General features: G+C 43.6%; 1 long non-coding RNA gene across 1 annotated transcript; it reads left to right on the forward strand.

Annotated features, from left to right (window-relative positions):
* The first annotated feature begins 2,422 nt into the window (after window positions 1–2,422).
* Window positions 2,423–18,713, forward strand: LOC105357136 (uncharacterized). The gene is made up of 2 exons (XR_013654215.1): window positions 2,423–3,550; window positions 17,964–18,713. It is a non-coding gene; the product is annotated as an uncharacterized LOC105357136 (long non-coding RNA).
* Window positions 18,714–19,812: the final 1,099 nt, after the last annotated feature.

Consider the following 19,812-nt stretch of genomic DNA (forward strand, 5'->3'; position numbering starts at 1 on the left):
GAAGACATTTATTTACCTTTGCTAAAAGAGTCTTCTGGTGCAAAGAAGTGTCTTTACCACCTGGGTTCATTTAGTGAAGAGCGTGCTGGTGCAATATCAGTAAGGCAGAGCTACAACAACACGCTGTCTGGATGAGGTGTATTGTTGCTCTGAGAGCTAGCAGGCAACTGCATTACAGGAAAAAAACTAACAGATGGCTTGCAAGAACCTGTGTGGCGACCCCGCTGATTACTGCTGTAATATCTGCTCGAGAAATGACACTGAACAAAAACGCAATCTTCTCAGAAGGAGATAACATCTTGTTTTGAAGGAGAAAACAGTAGACACGGGCTTAGAAGGGACTTGTGCAGCAACAGCATTGCAGATGCAATAAGCCGTTGGATGATTGCAGCTGAATAATGATCCTAAACATGGAGAAACATCTAAAAGAGGTTTTTCATTTGCAGTTCTTGACATGTAGAGCAAAAACAAGATTATGATGGAAATATATCAAGAACATCACACAGACTCTACATACACTTTGGGCATTATTCAGCCGTTTTTGATACATGCGTGATATATATTCATAACAGTTTCTTGCGTTTGTCATTCGTGGATGTGCGCAGATGTCCATTGAGGGTTTCAGTCAAAGGGTCTTTATGTGAATTCAGTTTGAGCTGTTCAAAGTTTTGGTTGGTTGAGAATTTCGGTTTATGTGTATTTTACGTCGTTTATACGCAATTGTAATGTAAATCTTTTGCAATTGCCACGAGAAGCATACGCAGATCTGTGGCTTTCCACGACCATTCCATGCATGTCCAACAGACTTTGCACGCATGCACCACGGGTGTTTAACTGTTATATCGCGTATACGGCGCACATATGTTGAAATTGTGTAATTGATGCACGAATCACTAATGAATTGCATACAAACAGCACAATAATTACAGTTCATTTTCCACGTTGGTTTACATGTTCTTTGAGTGGTTTATTTGTACCTCGTCCGTGGTTTTAACGTGGTTCAGTCGTGATACATCTGTGAACATTTCACCACAACTTTTCACACTTTTTATAGTAGCGTATGACACATTTTCCTCTGTGCAAAATGAACATAGTGCCTGAGTGACATGTCCAGTGTACCCATGCTTTACACAAAGCATACTGCTTTCCTCGAGTGGCTCAAACCCATTTTAAATGTAATTTACATCAATTTCATGACTAAAAATGTTGCTCATCTTCAAACAAATTCACAAATGCAAATTAGTTTAGTCTCCCAGTTCCTCTTTGATTTGCAGAGGTTGCTGACAGTGACACACAGAAGACCTCTGGGTGCAGCTGGATAGATCTGCATCGAACGAGAGGGGGAAAAAAAAACAAAAAAACGTGCAACCTACTTTGAGCAAAAATACCTCGGCTCCACTTCACAGTGCCGCTGTATCAGGAAGCTCCAATTTAAATGATGCAACTGGAAATCTGTTGGAGTGGAGGGAGCGCCAAACGCTTTTGTCCAGAATTAAAGAAACAAGGGCACTGGGATGTGTCTGGCTCCCAGGCTTGAGAGGACTTTTGTCTGAGAAAAGACTTTGAAAGTCCACGAAACACAATGCAAGCATGAACTCATCTTCACTACCAACCTTATGCATAAAATTCACTTGGACGGTGGCCCTGAAGTCCAAATCACACGACAAATCATACAACGCAAAAACATTATAAAGACCACAATTATAAAAACAAATGACTAAATATTTTTGATTTTCATAAATCAAAATAGACACAAAAAGAAACCAGAAAAGGTGCTGATTGGACGATGACATTTGAGTTTTATGATTAGTACCAGTGGAGACGGAGTATTGAGAAATAAAAAACAAACACATTTTTGAGAAGGAAGTCCAAAAAATTAAAGAGAACAATGTCAATAAAGCCATCCACAGTACTGTACATGCTGACTTAATTCCTCAATAAGGTTTTTATTTATAGGAATCTATGTCCCATCAAGTATTTGGACCCCTGCAGCGTAAGCATGGCATGCCTGCCAAAATCTACTACTTATTTTTCCAAGTAGATCGTGTATTACCTCATAAATTTATGACTTAAATTTTGTAGATTTTCAGCTGGTAATTTATAAAATTATATCTTTATTACCGTAAAATATAAACTTTTTTTCTCATCATTCCACTACATTTGCTACATCTACTACTAACGTCCTCATCCAATCAGCAATGTCCCATAGTACCTTTGTCTGGTTTCTACTTTTGTTTGACTTTTTAGCGTTTCTTTTTGATTTTTTTAATCTTCTTTTCAAAAACCAGAAAATATGGGACATCGCTGATGAAGACGTTTGTCCATCATTAAAACAAAAAAATAGTTCTTTAGTGTGCCGAAGTTCATCTATATGGACGTAGTTTTCTCTGAAAGGCTTATATTGTGGTTGATAATTGCCAATCTATCAGAATCGATGTTCGATGTTTTTTCGGAGAGACTTCCAAGAAATTTCTAGGGCACTGGATTTTGGAATTGTAGATTCGGACGGAGCCGATGTGTTTTATAACATTTCATTTTCTGAAATATTTCATTTTCACTTTCCATCTCAGGTTTTTTGAATTTTGTTTTGGTTTTTTAATTGAGATCTTTTTTTCATAGAATGATTTGTTGGCCACCGCACATTTGCCTCCTGCGGCCATTGTCTGTTCCTTCCTTCTGACCCCTCAGCCGGTCAGTTCTCCTGGCTTTAGCTGGACGATTGCGAGCTCCAGGAAGTGATCAGGCTCGATCTGAGCCCCGCTCCGGTGAATCTGGCCGAGGCTTCCAGAGGAATGAATGGCTCCTCTCTCCAGTGGCTCACTGCCAGAGCTCTAATTTAAGCTCCAGGCTTTCTGCTCGGAGAGTGGGAGAGCAGAGGAAGCCTACCCCGGGCAGGAGTGCAGTGGGTGGGGGGAAAGTGCCTGACCCTACTCCCTTGAGTGGAATTGATGGCTGTTAAACTCATCAATGGGGATGAGTCATCCCAGGCAGCCAGCCGCTTCATTCCTCCTGGCCTGCCTGCCTGAAGAGGAGAAAAGTCAAAGCGTTCACTAGCTGTCGGCTCTCTCTGGTGGATAATGCCTGCGAGGGTGAGCGCGTAATAATATTTTAAACATCTACTACAGAGCAGTGCTTGAAAACCATGTGTCGCACCACTTTTTGAGCATCCAAAACTTGTTAAGCAACTATTTTCATATCGGTGTAATTGTCGAAGGTCAGAAGCTCCTCTGCAGACAGCAGTGGGCTGATGGCGGTTGACTGAACATGCATCTGATACCATTTGGGCTGGTTTCGGTTTCAAATACTCCCACCTTCCTCTCTCATTATCACTCCTGCAGACTATTTTTTTAAATCCACTTTGGCCTCTGCTCACATCAACTGCTGTTTTCCTAATAATGGTGAGACTGCATACCCCACTTGTTTTTTTTTTGGGACTATGTTTCTCCTTCAGGTTCTGACTTTTTTTTTTTTTTTTTTTGTCCTCGTCTCCACAAACTGCAATGTGTCTGGGCGGTGACGGCTATCCATAAAGGCTATCTTTAAATCTGTGGTAAGCATTTTGCCACGGCTGCAGGCTGGCTGGCTGGTGTTATGCGACACTCGGAACACAATGTACAATGAATTAATTTCCCTGCTTCTCATCACGGGGAGAACATGCGCACCTCCTTGCTGCAACAGGTCATCATGCCTTCTGCATGTGCCATCGACTGCACAAACTTGTTGATGCAGCAAGTCTGTCAAAAGCCCTCATTATCCTTTCGGAAAAAAAGTGCGATTGCTCACCAGAGTCATGTTGACATGTCAACCTCAGTGCGTTTGAAGAAAAAGCGCAGGAACAATATGTGAGACTTGCTTAATAAGAGAGAAAGAAAAGTCCCCACATGCTGTTTCTATTTGCAGCATCCTTTCCTGCCTACACCCTGGATCTGTGAGACGCTCTGCCCACCAGAGTTGAGCTGTTCTTAAGAGAACATGTTGGTTTCTCTCCTTTTCTTTGGTGCCACATCACAAGAACTTTGCAGCGTAGACAAAGGACAGTGTGTACAGATAGAAGTAATGCAGATACATGTACGTTTCTGCACTACAAACCTTGTTTTTTAGACAAATATTCCACCAACTTGAAAGCTCTTTACTCTACAGCATTACAGGAAATTTCTATTGAAAATGTGTCCCATTTTGACCCACTCTCACTGGCTGAGATCCTGCTACATGCCCCTAACTCTAACTCTAAAAAAAGAAATGAAATTCAGAATGGTGACTCTCTGTTGGTTTTATCTCCATAGCAACCATTTGTACTTTAAGCCATCTGGGTGTGACAAACAGATTTATGTATTTTTTAAAAGAATCGGCAAAAGTAAAATCTTGGGATTCCCTTGGCAACTGAGGTTTTTTCTTAACCACGCCCACATTCCTAATATGGTCATGTCGTATGTCATATCATTTCATTCAGCTTGAGTCTGCGATTCATGTGACACATTTTCACAACATTCTGGTGAAAAATGTGCGAGCAACAGCGGATTTTGCGAACTCGCCAGGCTAACGCTGTTTAAAATCTACAAACTTTAAATCCAATGTTTTTTATGCTGGAGGAGTTGGGAGGCGATAGATCGAAATCACTAGGAGGAGTTTAAATTTGTAGAAGGTACCAAAGGTGATTTCTTTTTTATTATTATTTTACAACTTTCTGGTGATTTTCTTCTTAAGGTTAATATTATTTTTCCTATTTTTAGGCTGCCTCTTTGTGCATTGAGTTATTAAATATCCAAACAAAGCCATAAACAAAGTTTTTTTTTTTCTATTTACATGTTAACCCAACAAACAAACAAGCAAACAGGAAGCTCTGTTGTGACTCAACGCCACAGTGCTTTAGGTTCAGAACGGCGAGAGGCTGCTGGTGACTCAGAGTTTCCACTGTGACTCCAGCTTCTCCCATAGCAACCTGCGGTGCGTGTGCACAGGTGTGTGCATAGCATGTCTGCTGCTGCGCCCTCGCCGGGGCGTTCGTGCCGCAGCCATCTCTCTTTGTGAAACCAACACTCTGCACGCTCCATTTTTGCTGGGTGTGCTGCGAAGGATCGCTGGCGGCGACCACAAAGCGCACGGAGGAGCAGAAGAGCCGCACGTTTAAAAAGAAGGGATCTTTCTTCCCTTCCTGTCAGACGGTCGACTTTCAAGCCCTCGATTCGTGATGTGACACGCTGCCACCGTCAGAACATCGCATGAATCCTCAACTGTGCCTGTGCGATGAGCAACTTCAGAGGACGGCTTTCACTGAGACTTTTTGGCTCCGACTTCAAACGCCGCATCACTGTAACTTTGCTGCAGATCTGAAGGACTGAATACTCCTTCCTGCTTAACGTCAGGAGAAAAGATCCTGAATGAACCCCATGATCTGGGCCTCTGCAGTCAGCAGCAAAATCTCTTCATGAGAAAGAAAAAAAAAACACCTTTGCACAAAAATGTTTTGAATTTTGGACAAGGGGAGATGCAGTCTCATCAGGAGGAAACAAAAGATGGCAGCTTCTTTCCACTTGGTGGGCAGGTTTAGGGCCGGTGGTCTGGACCGCTGCATCACATGGTTTCCTGCTCGCCAGGTCACATGGCGATCCTTACTGGAAGACAGGAAACTCTGGTCTGTGCTGCCTCACATGCCTCACGTGTCTCTCGAAAGATGCAAGAGGGCTCATTTATAATGCATTAACAGACAGGGCCACAGGAAAGCCTGTCTTGTTGTGTTTGTGTGTATGTGTGGGTGTGTGTGTGTGCACAGGGGGGCAGTTTTGCACTCATCACAGCTGCTTGCAAACTTAAAGCAGACAGATGTATGATGCAGCTTGTTGCAAGCCAGTACGGCGGCGGATGATAGAGAACATTAGGGGGGGAAAAGCAAAACTTGCAATGCACCTCCAATTAGGGGTCCTAATCTCTTTAAACCGATGCCGGACTGTGGTACAAATATCTGATGCAAAGTTGGGCAGTTTGTGCCTCACCGAAAAAAAGCTGTGCGGCTCCCCCAAACAAAGCCTGCTGTTGTGGCCGTCTGATGCAAAGAGGGGCGGCGAGCAAGAAACAGCCGGTGGCTGGCTCATCCCAGCCCGAGCAGAAGGACCTCACCTTGACGGTCGCAGATGAGAAGCGACTCGACCGGGGGGCACCGAGCGTCCGGGCTCATAAAAGAAACAAGAGAGCGTTATGGGGTTGCTGCTGCATGTGCAACTTTCCGCAACAAATTGCTGCCACAGTGACATCAAGCGAGAGCGCAGATGTCATGAAGATCCGGATGGAGCTCTCAGTTTGACTGTGAACACGTCAGAGAGCAGAGCAACGGTTAAAAAAACCCACTTTTTTAAAAAGCTTGTTTCATTTAAAAGTATCTTGGTAATCCAGGAATTCTGTCCCGCAGCGGTTGAGGACTGATGGTTTCTGCAATTCTTTGTTAATATGCCCAAAATGTTGCCCCCATTCTTTTCCCAAAAAATCACACACACCCAGTAATCCGGTAAACGACCCCCTCCCAAAAATGATGACATCACACTAGAAGAAGCCATCAAATATACAAATAGGGCCAGAATGTGTTATAGCAACAAAAAAATTTTTTTTCTAAAGTCCACTAACAAAACCAAAACACACGTTTTGGGGGTATCCAACGGTAGTTAGGAAATTATTATGGGATGACCACAGGACCTTTGGCTTGGTGGCGATTTTGTGGCAAAGTGTGATATTTGGCGATTTTCACATTTAATTATAATATGGGAAAAGAAAATGTTTGTTTCTTCACGAACTCTCACTCACATGCTGCCAGAATCCTTGACCTCAACAAGAAGATGCCATCTTGAATAAAAAAAAAAAAAAAAAGACTTGGGTCCAGCTACAAATGTTGGTTTTAAAGTTTAAACAGTTTTAGCGTGACGACGTTGCCAAAGATGTGTTTCCCTGCCACTCGCATATTTTTTTTTACCGGAATATGGTATAAAGCAGAACAAAACGATATAACATACGTTATGACCATAATGGGAATGTGGGTGTGGTTAACAAAATACCTCAGTTGCTGAAGGAAATCCAAAAATTTACTTCTAGAAATAACATCGACCTGTTCGTCACCCCAGACGACCACAATACAAAACAATAAGGTTGCTATGGAAATGCAGCCTCAGTTCGTGGCGTGTAGCTCTGACCATGGTGGCTGGGGAAGAGGGGGAGACTAAGGTGTGAGGGCGGGTCAAAGGGGAGGCGGCGAGGGTCTCGAAAAACAAGCCCTCTAAAAATAAGTCAAAAATTGATCTAACTTTTTTAACATTTCCTTTAAATAAATAAAAAATCTAATGGATCTTCTCAAGAATTCTTGTTATAAGAGCTAAATTCTAATCACTGAGACACATTGTGTGAATCTAAGATTCCTTAGCTATTGAAAAATTTGCCATAGAACGCCGCTCGCAGCTTTAGTGGTTATTGTTTCGTCTCCCCTTGAAGCCCATTGTCCTGCTCGGACGGGCAGCAGCATCTCCTGTTTTCCACCAGGCAATTATCATTGTGGCCACTTCCTGCCATCAGCGGGAAACGTTGTCTGATAGGGGTCATCCTTTCTGTGCTCGCCGACATGAAACCCCTGTGAGGCGACAGTAGTAAGTTCATAACTTTTAATTTGAAATAGAAAGCGGGCTGGAACGCCTCTCCCAGGGGAAACCCTCATCCTATAGTTCATGTGTTGTGCCGCCGGGTTCACGTTAATAGTGAGCCTTCATGGTGACTCCTCAGGATTTCAGGCTCAGATGCGTGTGCATACAAGCTCGCAGACACTTTCACCAGCAGGCAGACGCAGATCGTAAACAGTGGGGGGAAAACCACCCCGGGGTGTGGGGGGGGGGAGTGTGACTTCTCAGACCTAATTCAAAAGTTGTGGGTGTCGGAGACTGAAAGCATGAGTTGCAGACCTGTCGGGCCACAGAAAGGTTAAACGCCGACTCCTCCACGCCGTCACTGGAGGAATGTGAGGAACCCGCTTCCACGTCGGAGCGATGTAAATAGTTTGAAGGTCGGCCTCGGGGATCAGCAATTAAATTAGAGCAAACTCACAAACATGCAGCCATGAGGGGGAAGACGGTGCATTAATGAAAAACCCGTTAGAAATAGGAGTTAAATTCCAACTCTTCATCTTCTTTGCAGATATTTTTGACCTAATTACAGCACGAGAGGAAACACATCCTTTGCATATTTGAGGGCAGAGGAACTAGGAAGTGAAGCAGAGAAGGAAAACAAAGTGGAAGATTACATACTGCTGACCTCTGTAATCATACTGCAGCCATGAACTGAAAAACAAAAACAAACAGCAGAGATGCTGTAGTATCGCGAGACCCAGCGAGACGAGTGTGGTGAGTCGACTTGGCGGCGCGTAAGCATTTGAACAAACATTTTCGATCTTGTTTCATTTTTCCGCCATATTAAAATATTTCCTGCTAACTAACATAACCTGTTAAGAGTATTAAGCTTCTGTCAGCCTGGAGGACCTGGAGAAATTCATTGACGAGTGTTTTAATACCTGCAACATGGTGAAGCCCAGAACCGCCACCACCACCCCCTCCGCCAAGCGTGAACGGCCTGAGGACTCTCCCGGGGCTGTGTCCTCTCCAGGCAGCGGAATGAGCGATATCCTGGATTCGATTGACAAAAAGCTCTCCAGCTTTGATGGCCGCCTCAATCTGCTGGAGATCCTCCATAGAGAATTTCAAGGTCTGCGGGAGTCTCTGGAATTCAGCCAGCAGCAGGTGCGGGAGCTCGCAGCGGAGAACCAGGCCCTCAGAGAGACCGTGAAGACCCTGGGCAATGACACCGCCCGTCTCTCCGAGGAGAACCGATCCATCAAGGAAACCCTCCTGGATCTTCAGTCGAGGAGCATGAGGGACAATCTAGTGGTCGCGGGGGTTCCAGAGGAGGTAGGAGAAGACCCCGAGGCCACCGTTAGATCCTTTTTAGAGGTCCACCTGAAACTCCCCAAGGAGGAGGTGCAGAAGATCTCCTTCCACAGGGTTCACCGCCTCGGAGGAAGAAGGTCCGACCACCAGCGCCCGCGTCCTATTGTGGCTAAATTCGAACATTTCAAACAGAAGGAGTTGGTGAAGGGCCGCGGACGGGAACTGAGAGGCACGCATTACAGCGTTAATGACCAGTTCCCGGCAGAAATCCTCCGTAGAAGGAAGATCCTGTTCCCGCTGAGGAGGAAGCATCTTGCTGCTGGTTCGAGAGCGATTGTGGCCGTTGACAAACTTTACGTGGACGGCCGGCTGTTCCGGGACCCGGAGATCACCCCCTGGCTGTGCTGAAGGCTTTCAGACCCGCGCTGAGAACATCTGCGCTGCCCAGAAGAAACCCGCTAAATTTACCTCAATGAATGGAAAACCGGATCATCAATAATCCACACCTCGATCGCAGGAAAACAGTCACCTCAGTCCCACTGATGTTTCTATTGTTGTTTTGTTGTTGTTTTCGTTTTCCCTTCTATCTCTTTTTTTCTTTCCTTTACTCTCCCCCCCCCCTCTCCCCCCTCATTATATGTAAATCACTTGGAAGCAACTCATCCTCGGTAAGTATTTATTTATGCACGGAGCGGGCGCGCGCACACACAAGCGCACACAGGGGCGTGCACATGCGATCCCGCACACACACGCCGACATACTGCAATCACCTCACACAGGCTCTCATAGGACGCACGCGACACGCAGCTCACATAGCCAGAACACGTTCACGCGCACAGCGCTTCTCAATGCGGGCACGCGCACACGGACTGGTACACAAGCACCACTTAGCTTTACACCTTTTCAGTCAGAGCAGTTATGAACAGTCTTAACATCGTTAGCTGGAATGTGCGTGGACTTGGCTCTGAGCCAAAGAGACTGAAAGTGTTAAATCACCTGGATGGTCTAAAAGCAGATATAGCTCTACTGCAGGAGACCCATTTATCGAATTCTTTGAATCACCTTATGTGCTGCTTACAATTTCCAGTTATATACTCTGCCAGTTACAACTCCAAACAACGAGGAGTTGCTGTTTTAATTAATAAAAATCTTAATTTTACTCATAAGGATACAGTTACTGACCCAGAAGGCAGATTTGTAATCATTAATATATCCATTCAGAATAAGGACTTTTGTATAGTGAGTATTTATGGTCCTAATGTTGACGACTCTTCCTTCTTTCACAGATTCTTCACCTCACTCTCAGTTCACTCTGACTCCACAATCATTATAGGAGGAGACTTCAACCTTGTTTTGGACCCTGAACTTGACAGACTCAGCACAGCAGCAAACCAGCGTACATGGCGATCTGCAAGTATTCTAAAGCAGTACATGAATGATCTGGGTCTCTGCGACGCGTGGCGCTCATGTCACCCAAACACTAAAGGGTTCACCTTTTTTTCTCCAGTTCACTATTCACACTCCCGTTTAGACTATTTATTAATCAGTAACTCTCTTTTAAAAAATATTCAAAGCTCCAATATCCATCCAATTATTATCAGTGATCATGCACCAGTCTCTGTAAACATTTCTAGGGAAAAATCCAGACCCTCGGGTTCAACCTGGAGGTTTAATACATCTCTGTTAAAAGACCAGGAATTTATTGAATTCTTTAAAAAAGAGTGGGCAACCTTCTTAGACTTCAACAATACTCCAGACATCCCACCGTGCGTTCTTTGGGAAACAGCAAAGGCAGTCATGAGAGGGAAAATCATTTCTTATTCAACGCACAAAAAACGCAAAGAGAAAGCAGATTTATTAGAATTAGAAAATAAAATCAAAACCCTGGAGACTGCTTATGCTGCTTCTGCACAGGAACACATTCTGGGAGATCTGAAAAATTTAAAGCTGCAGTTAAATGACATCATTAATAAACGAACACAATTTCAAATACAAAGGCTACGACTTGAAAGATTTGAAAACTCTAATAAATCTGGCAAATTTCTGGCTAATCAGCTTAAAATTAACAGAGAAAAATCATCAATCACCTCTATTATGGACCAAACAGGAAATGTCACCCATGACCCGGTCAAAATTAATAACGCATCTGAAAACTTTTATAAAAACCTGTACACACCGCAGATCAATCCGTCAGAGCAAAGTATTGACTCATTTCTTAATAATGTAAACCTACCCAGGCTAAATGAGGATCAAATCAAAAACTTGGATTCTCCGCTCTCGCCGTCTGAACTTCATGAAGCTCTGTTACTTATGCCCAATGGTAAAGCACCAGGGCCTGACGGCTTTCCTGCTGAGTTTTATAAAGAATTCTGGGAACAACTGGCACCAACATTTTATAAAACTGTCACATCTATTAATGAGAGCCAATCAATGCCACCTAACATGAACTCAGCCAACATAATTCTTCTTCTAAAACCAGACAAAGATCCCACTAGTCCTTCAAGCTATCGCCCTATTTCTCTAATCAATGCAGATGTAAAAATTATCTGCAAAGCACTAGCACAGAGAATAGAAAAAATCACTCCTCACATAATTCACTTCGACCAGACTGGATTCATCAAAGGCAGACACTCGGATGATAATGTCCGTAGACTAGTTAATATAATAGACTTTGCCACCATTAAAAACCAGGAAATGACGGTACTATCGCTGGATGCTGAAAAAGCCTTTGACAGAGTTAATTGGAAGTTCCTTATTGCTGCCCTCCAGAAGTTTGGTTTTGGAGAAGCATTCATCAATTGGATCAAAATATTATATCACAACCCCAATGCATCAGTTAGAACTAATAAACAGACTTCAAACAGGTTTTTTCTTGGAAGAGGAACCAGACAGGGCTGCCCACTCTCTCCTTCTCTTTTTGCTATATTCATTGAGCCTTTAGCTGCAGCAATAAGACAGAATGAGAGCATTATAGGAATTAAAAACCAAACATAGCCATCATAAAATTAGTCTTTATGCGGATGACATATTACTGTTTTTAAGGAATTTACATTCTGTAAATGAAACAGCAATGATCATAAATGAATTCTCCTCCATATCAGACTATTCCATTAATTGGAATAAGTCTGTTTTATTACCACTCAACAGGAATATGGAACAAAGACTCACAATTCCAGTTAAAACAGGAAATATCAAATATCTGGGTATCTACTTTTCCCCCAAACTATCAGAACTGGTGCAGCTAAACCACACCCCATTACTGAAAAGCATACAGGACGATCTAACACGCTGGACCAACCTGCCTTTGTCCCTTATGGGCAAGGTAGCCACGGTTAAAATGAAAATCTTACCCAAGGTTAATTATCTCTTCTCAATGATTCCCACACAACCGCCATTAAAATGGTTCAAAACATTAGACTCACCCATATCAAGCTTTCTATGGAACAACAAACCTGCAAGAATTAGTCTAAAAACTTTAAAATCTGCAAAAAACTGTGGAGGATTAGAATTACCTAACTTCCACAAATACTTTCTTGCAAATAGATTACAATACATCTTAAAATGGTTAAAAAATAATCCAGAAACCAACTCATGGTTAGACTTGGAACAGGCGTTATGTGGAAAGATCAACCTGTCACAGCTACCATTTATTAGCCAAACAGTTAAAAAACAGGATTGTTTCAAAAGCATTAATATAAATGCCACCTTAACAGCCTGGTGGGAATTTCTCAAAATATCAAAATCATCAATTCAACCGTGCAAAATGACACCCATCTGGAACAACCCGGACATCCTTATTAACAAAAAAATGATTCACTTCCCAGCTTGGCAAGCAGGGGGCATAAAACAACTAGAGCACGTAATTATTGATAGAAGATTCATAACCCCCCAGGAACTTCAAGACAAACATGGAATAAATAACTTCTTGGAATATCAGCAACTTAAATCAAGTATTACTAAAAAGTATAAAATTAAAGACGACGATTTAAAGCTACCAGATGTAGTTACCACTCTGATTAATTTTTCAATGAATAGAACTCTCTTCAAAATATACAAACTTTTATGTAATTTAGATAACAATATTGCCCTTCCAACAAAAAAATGGGATGCAGATTTGAGCATCAGCACAGATGAAAGCTTCTGGTCAGAACTTTGTCTAAACACCTTTAAACTGACAAAAAGTCCAAATCTGCAGCTAATCCATCTCAAAACTCTTCACAGAATTTACTACACTGGACAGAGGATGTTCAAGATGGGTCTCAGTAACTCAGACATTTGCGAGCACTGTGATAATAATCTACCCGACAGCTACTTGCACGCACTGTGGTTCTGCACTCCTGTCCAGGCTCTCTGGCAGCAGGTATGTGCCGATTTATCAGTCTGGCTTAAGGTTTCAATCACTGCCTCACCGTCACTTTGTGTGCTTGGTGACATGAGTGCCATCGATATAGAAGAAGGATTAGCATCTATCATTTTCATAACTCTTTGTATTGCCAAAAAAACTATTTTAATAAATTGGAAAAACAAGAAAAATATAAACATAAGTCAACACAGAAATCTGCTGTTTGATCATATCAGCTTGGAAAAAATGTCAGCCCAAAGCTCAAGTAACTTTGAAAGAATTCAGTCTCTCTGGTCTCCTGTGGTTGACTCCATGACTTAGGGGGTGGGGGGCTTGGTCGTCGCTGCTCCTTGCCCTTCTGCCGTGGTATGGGGTGGGGGTCGGGGCTTCCGGTGCCTGGCGGGGGCGGTGGGGGGCTCCGTTGGTCGGGGGGTCGGGTCCGGTGCCTGGGTGGGGCGGGCTGGGGCGCTGCGTGGTCCTCTGGGCTTGGGTGTGGGGGTGCGTGGTGGGGGGGTGGGGTGGTGGTCTGGCTTGGCTTGGGGGGGTGGTCCCTTTGCCTGTGCTGGGGGGGGTTGGCGGGGGGCCCTGCTCGGGTGGGGGGGGCCCAGCGGCGCCGGATGGGCTGCCCATCTGCACCTGGGGCTGGGATCGGCCCTTCCCTGGCTCTGGGGCGGGACGGGACAACCCTCTCGGGGCCCCCGGTCACTCTGGGTGTCACCCGCTTCGGCTGCGGGGTCTGGGGTGGGGTGGGGTGGGGGGCTTGTCGGCCCTGTCCTGTGGGGGGGCGTTCTGGGGGGGAGGGGGGGCCCATTATTAGTACGGGTCGGGGGGGCTAGCGGGTCGGGGTCTCCGCTGAGGCAATCAGTGGTTGCCTCGGCCGGTTGGCCTCCTCGGTCCCGTCGAGGCCTGACCAGAGCTCTTCTAGGGCCGGCGTCTGGGGGTGGGGGCCTGGGCTTGCTCCGGGGGGGGGCGACGCTTTCTGGCTCCTCTCTCTCTGTGTGGGGTGGGTGGTGCCGGGCCTGGGGTGTCGGCGCCTCCGGGGGTGGGCCCCTGGGCTAGGTGGCCCTGGCCCCTTTGCTTGGGGTGGGCTGGGGGACGGCTGTTTGACCACCGGGGGACAGTCTACCAGCTGTCCCCAACTTACCCCCTTCCTTATATAACCTCATATTAGGGTGAGGGGGTGGGGGGTCTAGCCTGCGATGCGCCTTGGGGGGGGGCTACTTGGGAGTGGCCCCCCTCCTATGGTTGCCGTATGGAGTGGGCCCCCCCTCTTTCGGTTTTATTTGCACCTTAGACATGTAGGGTCCTTGGTAGGGGGGGTGCTTGGACATCACTGCAAGCAAGCAGCAGATGTCCTCCTGGCACCCTACCCGCCAATTTTAACCGCACCTTAGACATTTAGGGCCCCTTGGTGTGGAGGGTGAGGGGACATCACTGTGAGTAATCAGGAGATGTCCCCTTAGTGCCCTACTCGCCAATTTTAACTGCACTCCCCTTAGTACACACACCCCTCCCCCTTCAATATATACATTCAAACATAAACACACACACATGCACACAAACACCCTCTCAAACACCCATACACGCACACACATTTTACAAGGAAGGTGGGACCTGGGTCCATCTGTCCCCTACCCCTTCCCTGGTGGGGGGTGCGGGCCCCTTGGCGATGGCGGCCGTGTCCCTTGGGTGCCGGCTCCCTGGGCCCGGCGGTGCTCTCTCCGCACGGTGGGGGGGTTCATATTACACCTGAGCCGGGGGTGTTCGTGTCCCTGGGGGGTGGGTCCCGCCAAACTTCCAACATGGCCGAGCCTGGTCGGGCCATATTTATAACATCCCTTGTGGGCCGCCCTTTTTTCCCCGGGGTTCCCCCCTCCTGGGCGGGGGCGGCGGGCCCCTGCCTTGCTCCTACCTGGACCAACCGTGGGCCGGGTGGGTGGCTGCCTGGAGTGCGGAGCGGGTCTCCCTTGGGGGGTCCTGGCTCGTACCTCACCAGCGAGTTTCTGCACCAAGGAGTCCCCATGGATTTTAATAAATCCTGGAATATCTGGAAAAGTTCAAGGATTTGAAGGACCAAAAGTCACAGCTGGAAAAAGCTGAAAGAGCTGAACATTTGAATAGTTGAATGGTTGAAATACATGAAAAAAAGTAGAATGAGATAAGCGGCAAAAAAATGGCGGAAGATGCCAGAATAAAGAAAGAGAAACGGGAAAACAATGGGAGCTAGCGGTGATCAGCTAAAACGCTTTCCTTGTCTAAAAAGTTCGGATATTGTTTGTTTTTCGTGGATGAAATGCAGACACGCTGCCGACGCTGCAGACTCTAGAATGATGTCATGAAAAGGGCGGAACCCACAAGGACTGAAAGGCGGGGCTTCAGAGGTCGAGTCATCTTACTGGAAAATGAACTGTGAAAATAACTTATATTTTATTTTTTTAAAAAGCATTCCTTTGTGTGCCAAAAGTAAAATGACTTTATGTATTTCTCTATAAATTCTAAAGCATATCATGGTGTAGGCCCACCTGCCAACCTGCCAAATTTCCTGAAAAACTTGCATTAAGGTCGGCGTGCAGTGGCATTTTAGGAAATATGACCGTAATCTAAATATGTTTTTATAAAAATAATAATAAAAACAATTACATTAATTCGATTAAAAAATAAAAATAAAAAACAAACAAAGAGACAAGATAACCATCACAGAACAATAACTCAGCCTACAAAAAGTTTATCTTTTGGAAGTTTGGTCCGAATTCGCGTTTTGGAATCGCCTCTTCGTCTGACCTTTGATATATTTTTGTAACTTGGTAGGAGAGCAGAACAGTGTTTGAATAACCTCAGAAAGAACAAGCACAGGTTTGGAGGGCGTTTGCAGGAGGTCAATACATTTCCCTTTCTGTCCGCTTAACTTTCCTCTCAGCGTTCCAGGTGGCTGCTCACACATCAAACGAGGCCGAAAGGACACAGGAAGCAGTCCAGGGAGCCCTCTGTGATCCGTCCAAAGCCAATCTACTAACTCTGAGAGATGAAAATGCTGTTTTTAACATGTTCTTGTGGCATTTTCCTCATGATTGTGGACATATAATAAGAAAATGTCGTTTTAAAAGGTTCATTTATAGGCCTTTTCCAGACAAACTTTATTGATTTTCAAAAACAAAATGTGGAAATGTTTCATTCTGTGGTTATTTTTTTAATTAAACCCTTTTTAGTCATGTTTTTACTTGCATTAGGGGCAGGATCGTCCCAACTAGCTAAAAGAAGAAACTCTAATAGGGAAAAGGTTTTGGATTCCCACACATAAGGCTGATGGATTCCCAGTTGGCCTTTTTTTTTTTTTTTTTGCTCTGAACTCTAAAAAAGAAGCTCAGAACTTTGATGCATTGTGATACAATCCTCCATCCGCTCAGTTTTGGCAGCCACTTTTCTATTCCACATGATAAAAGTAAACGTCATCCTGTCGTTTGTCCATCACGTCCTGGACCTCAGGGGGAAATTCTGACGTCGCTGAGAATCCATACGGCATTTTTTTTCTTTGTCACAAGATTAGCCAACGCGATGCAATCTTATAGTCTTCCAGTCTCCCGAGCAGGGAAAAAAAACGCACTGCTGATTCAAGAACTGTGAAATATAGAAGTGGCTGCTTCTGTTCTTCAACCAGAGCTGGTGTGAGCATGAACATTTTACCAAACCAAGGCGAGAAATTATGCCAACAAATCTTTAAAAATCAAGGTTTTTACTGCAAAAGCTGAATCTTAAAGTAAAAAGACCATCATTTTAAGAAAAATTGTCTTATTATCTTTTTTGCTAGAAAAATAACCATTTCAACAAAGTTTTTAAAACAATCTTAGATTCATAAAAACAGGTCTCACTGACTAGAATTATATACTTAAAATAAGAATCAGAGTTCCTTTTTTGGTTGTTGGTTAAATTCTGCAGACTTTTTGTCGTGTACTTCCTAAAACAAAATTCAACAGAAAATTGACAAAAAAAGAGGATAAACGTCCCCTACTTCTGGAAAATATGAATAAAAAGTAACTTTACTTTAGAGAAGCTGATTGTTTGGGTTGCACTGCATCGTTTTTGCCTCAAGATTCTGGAACATATTGTTAGACATCAGAATAAAAGGTCTGCCCAGACTTGCTGCATAAATGTTTGTCCTATCAAATTATTGCATTCCTGATAAACCTCACACTACCCAGGAGTTAGAAGTCTATCAACTGTTACCTGACTGGAAACCATTTTTGTTGAGGCATTTCAGCGTCATTAAAATATTTGTGTTGTTGCTTCACACGTTTTTAAATATTTGCCCTCCCTTCAGCTTTTTGCATACGGCCGGCAGCTTTTGCACGGAGAAAACATTCGGCCCGGCCAAAAACACGAGGAAGAGGCAGTTTTTTTCCTGCGGGAGTCGTGTTACCCTTCAAACTTCAGCACATGCAGCTTCACCGAGCAGATTAATCTCAGCTCAGTCTGATTCACTGCTAATAAAGCCTCACGGCAAACAGTGGGCTGTTTTCCTCAAGTAATTTGGCACAGAACTTGCTGCTTTAGTCAAAATCTGTAATGGTTTTCTAGCTGATAAAAAAAAATGTTTTTTTTTCTGTTTGAGCCTCGGAGTGCATGCGGGATCTCTGCCTGGTTTAGACAAAATTAAGTCAGCAACATCTGTGTGTAACTGCAAGACCCAGACTTTTTTTCTTTTTCTTTTTCTGGAGGCCGTAAAATTGAGGATGCGGCCAGGAGCCAAGTACAGCGAAGGACACTGGCGTTTCATCAGCGACACGAGAAGCATCAGGGGGCAGATCAAAAGCTGAACATCATCTTTCTGCAGAGATTGCAACCAGCCAGAATCACGGAAATCATTTCCCTGCAGAGTTTCGGTCATTTGCATACAGCGCCGGCTCACAGAAGCGTCTGCTGTGAAACTGCAGGCAGAAAAAAGGCAGAGAACAACTAGAATGTTGACTTGATTCGTTTGTGTGATTTCTATTCTGGCCCAACCGGTCACAGAGTTAAATCCATGTGTACAGAATGTGGCTTAGATCCCCTTAATTGTGCCAAAATAGCTCAGAATCGGTGAGGTGAGAATTTTTCATAATCCCCCTCTATGTGCCCTGAGCTTGCAGGCACTCCTGATCCGAAGATGCACGGAGCACATCCTCCTGTTGTGTCAGTTTAACCCAAAGCAGCCTAAACCAGGTTGTTCTTGTCCTCTGCTGATCATTTTCTCAACTCCAGAGGACCTCTGATTTAGTTCTCATTGACATCTTTGCAGCAAAAACTTTAAAACTTCCATTTAATCGACATACATCCATATTTATACCCCACATTTCTCTGCAATCTGCCACCTACTCAAAAGATTCAATTGATTTCACATTTTTAACCCTGTAAAATTGGATTTGTTTGGATTTTTGGTTGTTGATTTGTGATTTACCATGCAGTACCCAATAAATATGTCTCTTTAATCTGTTTTCAAAGCGTGGTTTTTATTTTATAATTTTGTCATTTTTAGCTAAAATCAAAAACCTATGTCGATTTTGATTCTAATTTCTAACATAGAAAAGCTCAGAAATGCAATTTTGATCTTGACTTTCTTTTTACATGTCCTCCATCATCAGAAAAATCCCACAAAAATGTGTTCAATAAACCAAAAATCAGTCAAGGGATGGAATAAAGTATTTCAACAAAAATGCTTAATTTGTGGAACATTTTGACGAAAGAAAATAAAAAGATTAAATCAGATTATATTAAAAAACCATCATAACTCAACTAATTATTTTAGTAGGTAACACTTTTAAGTAAGTTTCAGAATGAAAGCCTTAATATTTTCTTGAAATGTTAATTTCAACTCATTACTTCTGGAAAATCAGAGTTTAGTTTGAAGGAAAAACAAAAGTAAAGGAAATGGGATTCTTTGTTTTCCTAAGAAAACGTGGAAAACAATTTCCTGCATCGGCCTTAAAAGGGTGAAGACGAGCAAACTACTGTCCACAATAAAAAAGGTTAAGGTTCTCTTCTTTCTCTCTTTTCTCAGGCAACACGACAAAAATGAGCCATTTAGGGACAGTATAACAGGAAAAAAACGACATTTAATCAACTCAAAGCAAACCAAATGTGGGTCAACTGGATGACCCAGGAAGTGATCCGGAGGAACCAGGAAGTAACCAAAAAATAACAACCAAAACCAGGCGACTACAGAAACCGAACAAAGAGGATTGCATTGAATGGCAGAAGTTTACAGCTAAACAGTCTGTGAACCCACTGTCAAAAAAAACTCCACTTTATTAGACACCTCCTGGACACAGAGACAGACAAATGTCATACAGTGAAAATTATTGTTTTAACATGAAATATTTTGAGCTACATTAAAGTAGTAATGCAATACAATCAACGCTGTTACTTTTCTTTAAATTATTAAACAACACAAAAGCTTCAAAATAATATTTATGATACTTTCCTTATGGAAAACTTTGCATATATGAGTTTCGAGGGTTTTAAAGCCCAAAGTGGCTGTTTAGTTTTGAGAGAGTTGATAAAGGAATTCTTTAAATAAATCATAAAGTA

This window comes from Oryzias latipes, chromosome 24 (genome assembly GCF_053564925.1).
Source record: "Oryzias latipes strain Hd-rR chromosome 24, Olatipes_Hd-rR_3.1".
Taxonomy (NCBI): Eukaryota; Metazoa; Chordata; class Actinopteri; order Beloniformes; family Adrianichthyidae; genus Oryzias; species Oryzias latipes.